Raw genomic sequence first — 17,076 nt, forward strand, 5'->3', positions numbered from 1 at the left:
TCTCACCGACAAGATCTACCACCTCCGGGGAGCATTTCTGATGGTGGCAGTGCCGCTCCTCTTCGTCACGCTCGTGCTCTACGCCATGCCTTCCGCCTCCTCCAGCGAGTCCATGGAGGACTACGCCCTCACGCACCGCAAGGTCGGCAACGAACAATCCACCTCCTTCGCTGGCAACTCCGGCAGCCGCGTCTACGTCTTTGATTCTACTTCTTCTACCTGATTCACACATTTCTGATTGTGCGTAGTGAATATTTTTTTCTTCTTTTAGATCTTTCCCACTTGATCGAGGATATGGCGATTGCGACGGAATTTGGGGTATCGCAATTCTTGAAGGTTTGATTTTAATTCCTCTCTTTGAATTAACATCATATGCTGCACCCCTTTTATTAATTTATTAATTGTTGTTCTTGTTGGGGGAAAAAGGTTCATGCTTTGATGGTGGACAATGTCTAGGGTGTGAAAGTGAAACTACTTTCACACCCTACGAAAGTTTGGACAATTAAAAAAATAAGCAATTTGAACCGTCCGATTAGTTAATAAGAAATCCAACGATCTCAATGTGTTAGTGGCTACCAGTAGTAAATGGATGCCTCGAGTTGTGTGTCTGCTTTCCCCGAGTCGCGATTGAAGCTATGGAGCCCTGGAGTTCTGTTGTGCTTTTTCCAGCATACAGTACCATAGCTCGCGATTTAGCGATTGCTGCGATTGAAGTTGAGGAGCCGTGGAGTTGTGTGTGAGGTTTCCCTGTTTCGCCATTGAAGGTTAGCCCAACATACCCTGACAGAGGTTGGGATTGAAGCAGAGGTTGTTTCCCTTCAGTACGATTGAGTAAAGCAGTAGAGCATTGTCTTTGTCGTGGTAAAACGATCAAAGCACAGCGTTGAGTAGGATTCGAACGGAGGATGAAAGAAAGGCCAGGTTGGTGGAGGTTCAGGGGCAGATCCGCAACGAACGTTCAGCCCTTCGTCCTACGACATCAATAAGCTGGAGAAAAGTATGGCTTAGGCGATTATAGTTTTCATTTTGCATGTTAGTTTTTGTTTGTTTCGGACTTGGTTTGCGACGGTATTGTCGCAGACCTCGGTCGATTTTTGTTGTTACGGTTTTAGTTTGGTTGAGTTGTCCCTTAAATTGAAGTGGTTGTTATTATGGTTTTTTGAATGATGTTCGTTTTGCAAATTGTGTTGCCTGAATGTTGTAATATGTTGTGTGTTGTCTTGTTGTTAAGTGTTGTAGTTTTGAACATGCATTGTTTTTGTGTGACCAGTTGTATTGCAGTATATGTGGTAGTTTGCAAGGTCCGGATTGTCGTAAGTATATGACACCTTGAAAGAGTAAATTAGGTATTTGCTGAAAGTAGAATTATGTTTAGAATGACATCCAAAGAAGAAGGCTGAAGTGGTCAAGTATAAGTGTACATCCATAAGAAAAATGAAATATTAAATTGACTGTGACAAAGTTGACCCTTCGTTGGTTGTCTAATAACAAAGTTGACCCTTTGAAGGAAATGAAGAAACAAAAATAACATTTCTTTGATATTATGTTTTGGTAGAAGATGTGTAAGGTTTGATGATGTTATTTTTTGAGTTTTACATGCCTAAACATGATGTGGAAAATATTAAAGATAAAGATCATAACAGAGGATCTGTGTGATTATAGCCATAGAATAAGAAAATACATGTTTCGTTACTGTGGCATTTGTGTGCCAGGTTCGTAGTCCAGTCAATGTGATGTTAAGTGCATTATGTAGTGTAGTTGAACAAAGACGTGTTAATGATAGAGAAATTACGGTGTTTGAAATGCATGAAGTAGGTGATGTATGTATTTGATATATTTTAAAATGTGTTCGGGTGTAGGATTTGGATGATATAATGTCAGAGTTGGAAAGTAGTCAAAATTTTTCTAGCTTCGTGAATGGTGATGGTGACAATGATGTTACTGAAGTGTATGAAAATGATGAAGACAACCAACATGACGTCGGACTAGAAGATGAGGAGGAGGTGGATTCGAAGGTACAGAATGACGATGATGGAGGTTAAGATGATTTTTGGATTCCAGGTTTGTTGAAAGAGGAATGTATAAGTATTGATAGTATGGTAGATATTAGACAATTTGACATGGAACAAATTAGCGATGATGTTGTCCCCAGGTTGAATTTTGGTGATTTGGAGTTAGCGTATGAGTTCTATTGTTGGTATGCTAAAATTAGTGGTTTTTCTGTAAGGAAGAGTCATATTGTTAGAAACACATGTATGGAAACACTGCAACAAACATTTGTTTGTTCATATGCTGGTTATAGGAGAGTTTCAACATCAGATAGAAGGATACAACGAGAAAAAAAAGAAAGCAGGTGTGGTTGTGAAGCAATGTTTCGTGTTCATGTGCATTTTCGTACGGGACGATGATATGTGACATGTTGGAATTTTGACCACAATCATTTATTATTGGACCTAGAATTGTCATGCTTGTTGCCAGGACATAGGAAGATGTCCGCATCTGATATTATGCAAGTTGAAAACTATAGAAAAGTTGGCATTAGACCTCCGCACATGTATGCAACATTTACCAATCAATGTGGTGGATACGACAAGGTCGGGTTTATCAGGAAAAATATGTACAATGAAGTAGGGCGCATGAGGAAGCAACATACTTCAGATGCAAGGGGTGCATTGAAATATTTATATGATTTACGCAAGAAAGATCCAATGATGTATGTTTCCTACACCGTGGATGGAGGGTCAAAGACTACAACGGTTGTTTTGGTGTGATACTGAGAGCCAATTGCTTTATGAGGTATTTGGTGACGTTCTGGCATTTGATGCCACTTATAAGAAAAATAAGTATTTGTGCCCTTTTGTTGTTTTCTCTGGTGTGAACCACCATAATCAGACAATAGTTTTTGCTCCTGCTATTGTCACTGATGAGACGGAAGAAACATATGTTTGGTTGTTAGAACAATTGTTGGTAGCAATTAAAGGAAAAGATCCCTGTTCAATAATAGCTGATGGTGATTTGGCTATGAGAAATGCTATAAGAAGAGTCATGCCAGGTGTTTTTCACAGATTGTGTGCATGGCACTTATTGCGTAATGCATTGAGCCATGTTCGAGATAAACAAGTTTTGAAATGGTTGAAGAACCTAATGCTTGGTGATTTTGAAGTGGTCGAATTCGAAGAAAAGTGGAATAAGATGGTTGCTACGTTTGAATTGGAAGACAATACTTGGATTGCTGAACTGTATGAAAAAAGGATGAAGTGGTCTCCCGCCCATTTGAGGGGTTATTTTTTTGCGGGCATACGGATAACATCTCATTGTGAAGCCTTCCATGCACATGTTGCAAAATATGTTCATTCATGCACTAATTTAACCGATTTTGTAGAACAATTTCAAAGGTGCCTGCCATATTTTCGATATAGAGTGGTTGTGGCAGATTATTCGTCAACATACGGGAATGAAGTTTTGCAAACAAATCTTCGATCTCTTGAGCAGTCTGGTGATGATTTGCTTACTAAGGAGATGTTTAAACTTTTTTAGTCGTATCTATCTAGGACTATTAAGCTAAGAGTCATTAATTGTAAAGAGATGGTGACGTTTTCAGTTTATTGGGTTGTGAAGTACTGTAGTGGAAGTGTTTGGCGTGTGTCGTATTGCCCATCGATGGTTGACTTTACATGTAGTTGTATGAGAATGCATTCCATTGGTCTTCCTTGCGATCACATATTGGCTGTGTTGGTTTCTTTAAATTTTATGGAGTTGCCAAGTAGTTTGGTTTTGAATAGGTGGTCCAAAGTTGCGACAGAAAATATCAAAGACAAATATCCCGATTCGGCAATCTATTGGGATTCCCAATTGATGGCCAGGTATGCCACTTTGGTTGAAGTTTCTAGACAATTTTGCGTAGCTGCATACCGTGATGAAGAGGAGTATGACAAAATGTTGCATTTCCTATCCAATGAGGCTAGAAGGCTTAAGTCGAAGTGAAACAGCGAACATTGTGTTGATGATAATGATGAGCAACAACAACATGGTGATGATTTTGATGGTATTTTAGACCCTGTTGTGGTTCGAAGTAAAGGATGCGGACAGGTCAGAATGGATGACTCTAGCAGACAAAGGAGAATCCAAAAGTGTGGGCAATGTGGTTTAATTGGCCACAATAAGCGTTCTTGCACCAACCATACTCGAAATGGAAATGCTTCTTTTGGTGCTTCATCCAGTGAACAAACTAACAGTATGTTGCAACCTACACATGAAAATAACAATGAAGTGGTAATGAAGCAGTTGTTTGGCACAATTTGTTTTTCAATTTTTATGTTATGCAGTTAATGATTAGAATTTGTTTTTTTTGTTAATGTTGGAGTTCATGCAGCAGCCGCAAACATTTGTTGCTGGTAGTAGCCGTCTCGGTCCCTAATTATATTTATGTTGTGTTGCAGAAGTTGATCGGTAATGAGTTCATGTTTGCATCAGTTTATAATTGTATGTAGTATTGTCATATAAATGGCCTAACGTTGTTGTTGTAATACATGGTGGTGGATTTTGTTTTGCAGGATTATCGACTTGAAAGTAACTTGTGCAAGCATTAACCAATTATATTGAATGTTGATACCGCATGACGTTGTATGTCATCCATTTTTTTACTGAAAGAGCCGGTTATAGTTGGTGGTTCGTTTTTATTTTTGTGAAAGTTGGTGAACGAAGTGTGGATTATAATTTGATTTATTAAATAAGCGTCATCATTGATCCACTTGGTAACCAAATTATGTTTATGACAGATTTCGTTTATAGTTTTTGCATTGTACACCAAATTTTTTATTATTATTCACGACGTCTTTTGAAGGGTACAAGACATATATTAGAAGGAATTTTTTGAATATTATTGGTGACGTCAATTTAAGGGTACGAAGACATATATTACCAGCAATTTTTTTCTATTATTGTTGGTGACGTGAACTTAAGGCCACAACACATCTATTACCAATTGTGATCGTCGGTACATGTAGGTGAATAAATTATAAACTTCAAACACTGGAAAAATGGTAAATGTCGAACATCATAATTAAATATAGGAGTGTTTATTTGTTAATATTTGTCAGTACACATAGTTTATGTGTTTAAAAATAAAATGATAAGATGGTTTTTTAGGAACATAATAAGATGTTACGTTTTCAGAGAAAAGCGAACATTTGCAGAAATTTTAAAAAAAGTGTAATATTAACTAAAATAAACATTAAGAATTGAAGAATAAAAAAAACTATGAATAAAAATACTATTTATATAACAATTGAATTAAAAAAGTAAATAATTTTAATGGCTTTAAGGAAAAACCGACAGAGAATATAAACCTTAATGAAAAATAAAAACAAATATGACTGGGTGTGGACTACGATTCTCCCAGTGTCCGGTAATAGGTAAAGGAGAAGGTGTTCCATACATGAAAATTCGGAATATGCAATTGTCATTAACCTATAATGAATTTATGAGTAAAAATGATATGGTAATGCAGGAATACAAATGATATGGTAATGCAATAACTAATATAACTGGAGTAACAAATAAAAACCGAAAGACAAATTGTTTGTTACCCGAAGGTAGTTAAATAACAACAGTAATATAATAAGTAAAATAAGGAAAAGAAAACTAATATAACAAACTTCAGTTAGAGTCGACGTCATCCCATATTAGTTGCTTCCTAAACAGTACCTCTCATTCATGTTGGTTGAATCTGTAGTAGAAGACAACCTCATCTCCGGACATTAAATCGTTGTCCGATAAGTATTGGTACCATGGGTCAGCAACACAAGGGACGCCGTTTTGCATGTTAATCTTCCATAGGCAACGTCTGCCAGGACTCCGTTGCATATTCATGTATCGTTTATATTTATTTTTTGCAACTAAATATTTGAAAGCCTCCGGTGGCAGCACCTGCATTACAACGAAGACACTGATTAATGTTGTGAAAGTCAAATGAAAATACAATAAAGGTCTATTATTATATTAACAAAGGTCTACCAATGGATAATTATGTTGCATGATATCTTCATTAACATCGACGGTAAAAACATGCCTTCTAGTTGTTGCTGCTGACCTTGTAGATGGTTGTCTATAGCGAGGAGTGCTGAAGAACACATGGAAAGTTGTATTTTTGTTGGGTGCAACAAAGTTGATGACCACAGTTTCATAAATGTTCATCTGTCTTTTGAATTCTTTGATGCCATCGGCAAAATACATTTTGTTTTCATATCTTCGAACCCTTATAAAAAAATGGTTGTCTCCGTTAACATCAAAGACGACATAAGTTGGGTATTTGGGGTACCGATTAATGTGGTAGTTTAATGGAATCTGAATGTAGTTCTGCAAGAAAACAAGTTAATAAATATAAGACATTTTGGGATTAACATAAAGACAAAAATGTTGGGGTACAGGAATACTGACTTTGTCAACATCCAATGTTGCCTGAAATCGGTCGACTTTGGTACATCCCATAAAATTCTTGTGGCCCTATATAACAATAAATGGCAGCAAAGTTATAGCAATTTCAAACATAAATATGGAAGTTGTCAGAACATGTATATATAACAATAACATTGAATGGACGTCTAGCAACTTATAACATGTATATATCATCATTTGTGTAGTGGACACATACATATAACAGACCAAACACAAAGTTTAAAAAACAGAAACAAACTTATGTAATTGAAAGGACATCAATGTGGAAAGTAGAACATAACACACAGTTAACAGAAACACTAGATAAACGATGGTTTACATAACGCAAGTGACCAAATCGGAAGAGAAACTGAAACAAACTTATGTAATTGAAACGACATGAATGTCGAAAGTAGAACAAAATAACGTAGTTAACAGAACCACTACAGAAACCAGGGTTTACAGAAAGCAGGGTGTACATAACACAACTCAGAAAATCGGAACAAAAGCAGAAACAAACTTATGTAATTGAAACGACATGAATGTGGAAAGTTGAACAAAATAACGTAGTTAACAGAACCACTACATAAACCATCGTTTACAGAAAGCAGGGTGTACATAACGCAAGTCAGAAAATCAGAACAAAAACAGAAACAAACCTATGTAATTGAAATGACATGAATTTGGAAAGTAGAACAAAATAACGTAGTTAACACAACCACTACAGAAACCAGGGTTTACATAACGCAAGTCACAAAATCGGAATAAAAAGTGAAAGAAACTTATGTGATTGAAAGGAGACAAAAGTGGAAAGTAGAAAAAAATTACATCCTTAACAGAACCACTACAGAAACGAGGGTTTACATAACGGAAGTCATAAAATCGGAAGAGGATGATAAATGTTGATGGTGACACGTACAGCACAGAAGCAGAAATTCAAGTTCAATTAAGAAACAATAATGAACATACACATACATTAAGCAAAATATGGATGATGGAAACGTAGTCAAAACTTACAAAAAAGGAGGACGACGATGAAGGGAAACTCATTCTGATTGGCGGTCCTTTTAGTTAGTATACGCGGACAGACAAAATACAAAATTTGTGATTGGAAACTGGTTTTTATAATGTAAACCCGTTAAAATGTAACTTCCGTGGAGTTATACGGGTTCAGGTATTGGAAACTGTTCGTATTCCATGCATACTCGAAAATTTCGATAATGAAGTGATGCCTGCTAGACTTGGAATGACGAATAATTTAAAATAAGTATGTGTTACTTAATACTCATTAAGTTAACATTTGTAAGTATTTCAGAATGTCATATTAATTGTAGTATGTATAATAATACAATTTAAATAAATTGTGTTATTGTGTTCAATTTAAATAAATTGTGTATTGTAATAATATTGATAATAACCTAATTATGTTATTTTCAATGTGTGCAGGGCAATTAAAAGTTGCATTCGTCAACGTCAGACCACTACTCAATAGTCATGATTATATCTACTCTACCGACTACAATGTAGTACTTCTACATTTTGTATTTTACATTTAATAGTAATAAGTTCACCATTGAAGGTAACCTGTCACAGTATGCTCATTAAATGGATGGTTATATGTATGGTATGAAATAGTAACGTGGAATGTACCTGAATCCGCATGAATTTGAATGATATGTAGTGAAGTTAATTTTTATATTTATCGGCATTACGACGTCAGCATTCTTGTAGTCTTACAGGTTTGAACCTGCAAGTCATTGTAAATGTTATTTTTAAATACGACTTTTGCATGCATATAACAGACAAATTAACAATAGAAGATATGAACATATAAATTTATAAATTAACCATAAACCATAAACATATTTCCGTTAATGACGACAAAAATAAAGCCAATAAGTCATCAAAGATTGTCTTGTACCCGAAGGTAACTAATTAGCAAGACTAGGCACAAAATTATAAGTACATCATTCAAAGCTTCACAAAATAAAATTAGCAAAACATATTGGACTATCAAGTGTGGACTGCAACATTCAAGTAGAGTCGTTGTCTTCATCCTATACGGGCTCCTTCCTCAAGATGATCTCCCACACATGTTGGTTAGGCCGGTAATAAAACACGACCTCATCTCCACCCATCAAGTGATTCTCCATTAAGAATCCGTGCCAAGGGTCATCCACATATTGTATAGCATTATGCATGGAGATGCTCCATATGCCACGAACGCCAATCCTATGTTGCACTGTCATACATCGTGTTGAAGCATCAACAAAATCGAGAGCAGCGGTAGGCAAGAACTAGATGACAATAAAGGAAGTGAAATTTGTTAGTATTGTTAATAATAAACAAGGACGACTTCATCATATGCATAATGTCTCACCAATGGTGTAGGTTTGGAGATGATAGCATTTACATCCACAGTAAACACATAAGTCCTACTGGTTGTGGGAGGCCTTCCACATGATTGCCTATGCAGTGGTGACCATTTTTTCTAAGCTTTATGACGTGCCACTCTTTGTTGTATTCGATCTGCACATAACCAGGGTAATCTAGAGCCCATTGCTTATGGTAAGCTCTGAGGACCTCAATGTAGTTCTGCAATGTTACATTTCATTTGCCAATTGTAATTTCGATCATTTATTAAGATGGATAAAATTTTCCTCGACAATGTTTTCAGAAAAATGTTTGACATACTTACCCTATGAACATGAAATACTGCCTGAAATGAGTATACGATTGTGCATGGCAACAAATGAGGAGGGGAGTGAAATCCAAAGTTGGCGTAACTAGTAACTGCGGCAAATGGTGTATTTAAAATGAATATCATCACGACAACTTAGACGAACATGAAGCACGAAACTATATTCAACATTCACATCTATGAAGCAAAAGACGAAGAAGCAAAATGTCAAACGACTTACGGGACTGGACGCGGTGGAGGCCTCGCTCGTCATGATGTGTTATGGCTGGCGTGTGGTTCTGGGCAATAGTAGTTAAAAGAAAACAAAGGTTAAAGGTGGTCCGTGCCACAAAAACCTGGAAAGATGGAACCGTAATTCCGAATAATACAGATCTGCAAATGAATAAATGAACTAATGTCATAACGCAAAGAAGAAAACAACGATAAAAATTGCAACAAAAACACAAAACATATGTATGTATTTGTGTTTCGATAAGGGTTGCAAAAATGAGGTGGCAAAAGGTGTAGAACAACATCAGGAAGCAACAAATAACTGAACCCTAATTCTGAATAATAAACATTTGCAAACAATAATGCACAACTGCAACGGTATTGGAACCGACAAACACATGGAACCATACATTTCATGCCTGGAAAATGTAAGCTCAAAATGCAAACAAAAATGAGGTGGCAAAACGTCCAGAAAATGATGACCAACCAACAAATAACGAAGAGAAGATACAAAGACAAACAAAATATTGGTTTATCGACACGGTATGGAGCTGCTGAAATGATATAAACCAATAAAAATGAACCATTGGACACATTCGATGCAAACAGACGAAAATATATGTGTATCCATTAGTGTTTCGGAAACAGACGAAAAAAGGTGGGTATTGGACACCATAAAGACAGAAAAAACAACATACGAAGCATTCACAAAGAATGGGGAAAACGAAGTCAAGGCAAAATGAGGACACAAATGCAATGACAAAAACATTACGATACGAAAACATAGTGACGGACACGAACCTGTAATCACGTTATGGAATTTCCGATGAGGACGAAGATGAAATGGCTGAAACCTCGAGTTCGGCACAGGAGGCAGTTGGAAAGGGGGGAAAGTTGAAAAGCCAAAAAGCACAAACAAGCAAAATTCAAAAATCGATGACTGAGTTGAACATCACAATAAATGCCCTTCGAAAGCTAAACGCAGGGGGTCACTGTAGGGTCACATCAGTACAATACAAAATGAATAAATGAGCCATCAGCGACCTGCATCTGTACGACGTTGTGATGAGGGGTATTTTTGTCATTTGACAAACAGACAAGGGAACCAAACGTGTTTTTAGGTGATTCGTGATATGTGTGTAATTTTCGTATCTTGAATTCATAAGAAGGGTTTTAGGTGTTAACAAAAATGTTCACGTTTTTTTTTCTTTTATTTATTTATTATTTAATATAAGTTAAAATTTAATCGCAGTTAAATATTATATTATATAAAATTATATTTAATACATATTAAAAAAAATTATTTAATAAATTAAATTTAGAAAAAATATTTTATAATTTTTTTAAAGAGAAATATAAATATGAAGAAAAATATAAAAATTGGACAAAATTATAGTATAAATTTGTATTTATGTTAAATGTAATTTTGTAGTTAAATTTATGTTTTGTTTATTTTTTTATTATGTTTTTAAAATGAAAAATTAAAAAAATTAGTTAGTAATATTAACATAAATTAAAAAAAAAAACCATGAAGAAGTTATTGATACATCTGTCTTACAAAGTAGACAAAATTTCAAATTGTAGTAACTGAGATGATAGTAGATAATACTGCAACATATTAAAAATTTCAACTACAACACAAATATAATAAAACTAATGATGATCTGGAATATATTCTGCAGGATACATGTCCATTACATGTCAGTTTTGCAGGTGACACATCTAAATTTTAGGCACGTTTGCAAAACTGACTTGATATGAACAACTCATAATCTCTTTTTTCACTCTGAAATTATAATGGACGTCTGGTACATCAGTTACCAGGGAAAAAGAAACATTGGATTCCAATACACATCAACGTGACAAAATACTCATACAACTATAAATAACACAACACACACAATACAAACGCACAATCTCACACAACATACTCTCAAACCAAATTCAATCTTATTAGTATGTCATCTTTGGGAGAAACAAGTAGTCAGACCATTGCTAACTCCAGATTAGCCTTCATTTTTCCAAATGGATCAATTACTCACAACCAAACTGGTGTTTATTTTCAAAGTCTCACTCGAACACCAATGCGACTTCTTGACGATTGTTCTTTTGATACACTCAAGCGTAGAATGCACAACACCCTTCAACTAACCAACAATCAATTAGTGGATGAAGTCTATTACCGACAACCATTCATAGATGCAGGTCAACAATATTTTTTTACATCTCTACAATTGAAAAATGATGATGATGATATTTACACAATGTTAATGTGTAATGAGCAATACTCGTGTGTTGGCCCTATAAAATTATTATGTACCAATATTAGAACACCGGATGCTATACTCAACCTGCTTCAATCAACTATCACTCCTACACCGGATGCACTTATGTATTACAATTGGAACTGGAACATACCATGAAGAGGTGAGTTTTTGGGTTACTCCTTTACTGGAACTAATCCAATAAGATTTGTCATTCCTTCGGGATGTAGTATGGAGAAACTCAAGGATCTAATCAAGCAAGTTGCACCTATAGGGGTTCCCCCTAATGGAATTCACGAATCACAATTGGTTAGACGATTGTTCTTTCGAAAACCAGGTCATGGTAAGTATTCAAAAAATTTAATTGAATATGAGATAACAAAATTGAAAAATGACAAAGACGTGGTAAAGATATTAGCACAATCCAACTATTGGAAACGATTATGCACAATAGAAATTTTGGCTATTTTTAGCAAACCAGTAATCCAAATAGAAGAAGACATGTATCCTGCACAATATATTCCAGATCATCATTAGTTTTATGATATTTGTGTTGTAGTTGTAATTTTTAATATGTTGTAGTATTGTTGACTATCATCTCAGTTACTATAATTTGAAATTTTGTCTACTTTGTAAGACACATGTATCAATTACTTTTTCACTGTGTTTTTTTTAATTTATGTTAATATTACTAACTATTTTTTTTTAATTTCAAGAACATAATAATAAAATCAACAAAACATAAATTTAAGTAGAAAAATAACATAAATAAAAAATTATACTACAATTTTATCATATTTTTATATTTTTCTTTATATTTATATTTCTCTTCAAAAAAATTATAAAATAATATTTCAAAAATTAACGAGTAAAGGGTCGTCCCGTTTCAACTCGCATTCCTACTAACGAGCAAGTTAAAAAAAATGTGAACTTTGCCGACAACATTTTTATTGATGATGCAGTGTAATTAAATCTAATGACATAAATAAACTAATTATATTTAGTAAAATAATTAAATTTTAAATAAAAAATTTAGACTAAAATCAATATATTATTACAAAAAATTCTAATTTTAAAACAAATATTGAACCAAAAATATCTTAAATAAATTAAATAATATAACAAAAATAATTAAATTTAATAATATCATTTTTTAATAAAAAAAATTATAAAATAATCCTTCAAAAATTAATTTAATAAATATTTAATTTTAAAAATATTTTAATTTAAAAATAAAAGCAAAAGAACACGACGGGAAGTCGGGGTGGCCAAACCCGACTCCCATAAAAGAAGCAAAAGTAGTGCACTTTGAGAAATAATTCTCAAAGTAGTGTAGTTTGAGAATTTTGATGAGAGAGAGAATGTAGAACGGTAAAAAAACCTGAAAACAAATATTTAACCAAATGATATTATATAAATTTTTTTATTATATATTAAAATTATATATTTATTAAATTAATTTTTGAAGGATTATTTTATAATTTTTTTTATTAAAAAATGATATTATTAAATTTAATTATTTTGTTATATTATTTAATTTATTTAACATGTTTACACAATGTTAATGTGCAATGAGCAATACTCGTGTGTTGGCCCTATAGAATTATTATGTACCATTATTAGAAGATCGGATGCTATACTCAACCTGCTTCAATCAACCATCACTCCTACTCATGATGCAATTATGTATTACAACGAGAAGTGAAACATACCACGTCAAGGTGAGTTTTTGGGTTACTCCTTTACTTGAACTAATCCAATAAGATTTGGCATTCCTCCAGGATGTGACATGGAGAAACTGAACGATTTAATCAAGCAAGTTGCACCTATAGGGGTTCCCCCTAATGGAATTCACATATCATAATTTGTTAGACGATTGTTCTTTCGACAACCAAGTCATTCTAAGTATTCCGAAAATTTGATTGAATATGAGATAATAGAATTGAAAAATGATGAAGACGTGCTAAAGGTGTTAGCACAATCCAACTATTGGAAACGATTATGCACAATAGAAATTTTGGCTATTTTTAGCAAACCAATAATCCAAATAGAAGAAGACATGTATTTTGCACAACATATTTCAGATCCTCATTAGTTTTGTTATGTTTGCGTTGTAATTGTAATTTTTAATATGTTTCATTATTGTCGAGTATCATTTTAGTCACTGTAATTTGAGTATTTTTGATGTGCCATCATTTTCTTCTATTTTCTAAACCCTTTTTTCACCATTTTCATTACTGATTGGTCTTAATTGCCAATTAATCAGGCAGTTTTATTATTTGGGCTCATTTAGCTAATTTGATGTTTTTAATCTAATTTCAGGAATTAATGAAACATTGGGTTTAATCCGGATTTTGGTTATGGACTTGAAGAGGGCAAATAAAGCAGCGCTTACCTTAGTTAATTTCTAATTAGGAAATTTCACAATTTTATTTTATGTTGTTCAGTGTTTATTTCGTTTTGGGCCAGAGTATTGTAATAGAGCCCAGTGACTTTGAGTGACTCTTTTTAAATAGCAGCCTTGGGATTCGTGCAAGGCATTCTGTTATGCTATTCATTATTCAGAGCTTTTGTTTTAGGGTTTTATGTTTTCTGCTTTGATGCTACTGTTCACGTAATGCAATTTTACGTTTTCTGCTTCTAATTACAGTTTCGTTCTTGCTTCTTCTTCTACTCTCATTTACGTTTCTGTTTCATTTACATTTTTGTTCATTTATGTTCTGTTCATTTACGTTTCTGTTTCATGTTTCATTTGCATTTTCTGTTTGAATCCATGGAAGGCTAGATTTTCTGGTGTTGTTTCCTTTTGAGGACGAAGCCCAACTCTCTTTGAGGTTTCGCTTGTAATGTGGTTTCCTGGCAGTTTCCCTTCACTAGTTATCCCAATTTCGTGAATATTAATTAGTGCACGCTTCGTGTTCGATTAATTGCCTCTGAGCCTAACTTGCGTTCATGCTTAATGGACGAAGGGCTAACTGGTGTATGTGGTGCCTAATCACGTATTGAAAACCCTAAGTTGATTTTCGCTTAGTAAATTGAAATAGGGTTGGATTAAGTGGTTGACTGTTAGGGACGAATTCTCCATAACCCAGGATAAGAGAATGGCTTCTGAATCAGAGGAAACAACTCGTTTTTAATATTAGTAGTTTCGTATTCCAGTTTACTTGTTATGCTCTTTAATTACCAAACAACCAAACCCCCCCCCAATCGTTACTGTTACTGCAAGTATATTATGAACATTTGGTTTGTCACTACTCGTTGGGAAACGACCTAGGATCACTTCCTAGTTACTGCATTTTCATGTTTATTTGATTCGGGTACGGCCTCGATCAAATTTGGCGCCGTTGCCAGGGAGCAGTGTCCAAAGGTTCATAATAGCTAGCTAGTGTTGTGTGTTTAATCCTTTCGTGTTTTATGTTTAATTGTTAGTATTGTGTTAGTATGTGTGTTAGTGTTGTTTAGTGTCCTGGTATTTTGTTTAATGTGTGTTCTGTTTCAGTTTTCCCATTAAGCGTTTCCCCTGTTTCAGTTTTGGGTGTTTTGCTGTGAATAGTGTTTTGCGACGGACTTAGCGACCATTTCTGCTTGCGGCAAACCAGAGTAGTAGTAGAAATCCCTTAGCGACCACCCATGCTGAATTATTTGTGATTTTTTGTTTTAGTAGCTAGGGTTGTTATTTTTGGCTGAATTTTTTTGTGGTAACTTCTTTTAATCCATATTTTGTGGGAAAAATAGCTAGAGCCTTTAGTTTGGTCAGATTTGAAAGTTCCAAAAAACTAGCAAATTGTGTTTGTCAACACTTCAAACGGCCATAACTTTTGCTCCGGTTATCAGAATCGCAATTATTATATATGCATTTGGGGTAGAAAAAAATTTCCTACGCCATGGTAGCCTGCCATAGGCTGGCTGAGGTCTCCATTGTCCAAAAAAAGCGATTCTGTCAAAAGTTTTTTATTTTTCAAGTTTTATTCACTTATTTTTCTTAACCTACCAATTTTAGCTTTCATAGTTAGACTTTGAATTTTTGTTTGAAATTTTTTGTGCTATCTTCTCATCATTTTATAAGGTTTCTCACAAAATTTCAAGTCATTTGGATATCATTTGAGGGTAGCTGTAGTTCAAACCTACACCTTTATTTACATGACAAGTCAACTAGTTGTGTGCATGCTGAATATAGTGTATGACTAGAGGCAATCCATCTGACTTACAACCCTTTGATCCTGAGATAGATAGGACATTTCACAGATTAGTTAGGCATCATTTTATACCTTTTGATCATTCTGAGCATTCCATAACTGGTGAATCTGTGCATTCTGTTATTGGTGATTTTGAACATCCTGATCTTGAGCATTATAATTTTGAGCATTCTGATTCTGAGCATTCTGATTTTGCACATTCTGAGAACATGGCACAACCTCCACCCCGTGAGAGGACTCTAACGGAAATGGCTGCACCTTATTTCACCTACGAAAGCTTGTGCATCCAATACCCTGATGGGGATGTCCCACATGTTCTTAAAACTGGACTGATTCATTTGCTTCCAAAGTTTCATGGCCTTGCAGGTGAAGACCCGCACAAACATTTGAAAGAATTTCACATTGTCTGCTCCACCATAAAACCCCCAGATGTCCAAGAGGATCACATATTTCTGAAGGCTTTTCCTCATTCATTAGAGGGAGTGACAAAGGACTGGCTGTATTACCTTGTTCCAAGGTCCATCACGAGCTGGGATGACCTTAAGAGAGTATTCTTAGAAAAAAATTTCCCTGCTTCCAGGACCACAGCCATCAGGAAGGATATCTCAGGTATTAGACAACTCAGTGGAGAGACCCTGTATAAGTACTGGGAGAGATTTAAGAAACTATGTGCCAGTTGCCCCCACCATCAGATTTCAGAACAGCTTCTTCTCCAATATTTTTATGAAGGACTCAGTAATATGGAGAGAAGTATGATAGATGCTGCCAGTGGTGGAGCCCTTGGAGACATGACTCCTGCTGAAGCCAGAAATTTAATTGAGAAGATGGCTTCCAACTCCCAGTAGTTTAGCGCCAGAAATGATGCCATAGTCATTAGAGGAGTGCATGAGGTAGCTACAAACCCATCTGCATCATCTGAAACTAAGAAGCTTGAAGGCAAACTGGATGCATTGGTTAACTTGGTAACCCAGCTGGCCTTGAATCAGAAATCTGTACCTGTCGCAAGGGTTTGTGGTTTGTGCTCCTTTGCTGACCACCATACAGACCTTTGCCCTTCCATGCAGCAACCTGGAGCAATTAAGCAGCCTGAAGCTTATGCTGCAAATATTTACAATAGACCTCCTCAACCTCAGCAGCAAAATCAACCACAGCAGAACAATTATGACCTCTCCAACAACAGATACAACCCTGGATGGAGGAATCACCCTAACCTCAGATGGTCCAGCCCTTAGCAACAACAACAGCAGCCTGCTCCTTCCTTCCAAAATGC

The 17,076-nt window shown here is 35.1% G+C and overlaps 1 long non-coding RNA gene across 1 annotated transcript; it reads left to right on the top strand.

Moving 5' to 3' along the window:
* The first annotated feature begins 342 nt into the window (after positions 1–342).
* Positions 343–4,763, top strand: LOC114406483. The gene is made up of 2 exons (XR_003665440.1): positions 343–4,449; positions 4,554–4,763. It is a non-coding gene; the product is annotated as an uncharacterized LOC114406483 (long non-coding RNA).
* Positions 4,764–17,076: the final 12,313 nt, after the last annotated feature.

This window comes from Glycine soja, chromosome 3, assembly GCF_004193775.1.
Source record: "Glycine soja cultivar W05 chromosome 3, ASM419377v2, whole genome shotgun sequence".
Lineage (NCBI taxonomy): Eukaryota > Viridiplantae > Streptophyta > Magnoliopsida > Fabales > Fabaceae > Glycine > Glycine soja.